The sequence below is a fragment of the Procambarus clarkii genome, chromosome 73 (genome assembly GCF_040958095.1).
Source record: "Procambarus clarkii isolate CNS0578487 chromosome 73, FALCON_Pclarkii_2.0, whole genome shotgun sequence".
Taxonomy (NCBI): Eukaryota; Metazoa; Arthropoda; class Malacostraca; order Decapoda; family Cambaridae; genus Procambarus; species Procambarus clarkii.
Window position 1 is genome coordinate 9233590 of NC_091222.1, and position 1265 is coordinate 9234854.

Genomic DNA, 1265 nt, shown 5'->3' on the forward strand with positions numbered 1-1265 from the left:
TGTATATATATGTACATATATGTATGAGTATGTGTACATGTAAATATAACATTACTAATTGTGTAACTAGCGTCAACAAATTGTTATTTGCTTAGCTAAACGAACTAGAGGGTTCAGTTCCTGAACCGATTATGTGCCTCTGAAATCCTTTACACCACCACCCACGGGATGGGTATGGGGTGCATAATAAAGAAAGGAATTGAAATTATTCGAGTTCCCGAAGTCTTTTCAATATCGTAACTATCTAATATATGCGTATTGTTTCGTGTTCTGCTTTGTGTTGTAATGTTTAAAAACTTTTTTAATATCCTCCTTTGTTACAACTTTAAACCATTTGGGAAGCCTATCTAGGTCATTTGGTTGCGATTTTGTCTTTAAATATATTTCCCGCGATGTCTGGAATATATTTGCGATGTCTGGAAAATTTCTGGAGAGACCTGGATAAATACTGGCTTGGAATCAGAGTAGAAGAAATTACCTGTAAGACCAAGGAATTGGGATCGCTTCATTGTTTGTCATTGGTTGGACTCATTTGTGAATGAATTTAATTACAAGCAGTCACGCATGGGCCAGTAGTCCTACTGCAGTTTCCATAATTTCTTGGTGTTAACAGTCATTAAGGCCAGCACCTAACTAAGTCATAACCAGTGAGGTGTGATTAACGTGGCCGGGAGGGTGTACTATAAAGGTTGTGGCGGGCAAAATATTGTCATTCACTCCAAACATCTACCACCAACGGACTACTAATACCACCTCTTGGGCGGCATAATCTTCATTAACCAATCAATCATAATATTAACATCATCTGGCGAGCTTGTACGACCTGCATCATGTTGACTCTTGCGAGGGTGATGTGCTTCCTGCTCGTAGCAACCACCTCCGTCAACACTAAATTTTCCTCTTCAGATTTTTGGAATTTTTTTACCAGGAAAAATGCTTCGAGAGTGGCTCCTGTTGACCTCAAGGAACAAACTACTCAGGCTCCGCTGAGTACAACTACCATCAAGCCATCAGTACTGACATCTACTCTCCCTCCACCATCACTGGAGGTGATAGCTGTCAAGAAGACAATCTGTGCGTCAGTCATCCCGCCTCAGGCGCCAGGAGAGCCGGCTCTATGTGTGGAGGAAGTCAAGCATCCTAACTTTAAGAAGGGCAGAATTGTAGATGTGCCAGCTACTGATGATGAGGCTCCCCGGGGACTGTACCGTGTTAACATCACTATGGGCATCCCTATGCGCAACCCTATGGTACTGTATGAAGGA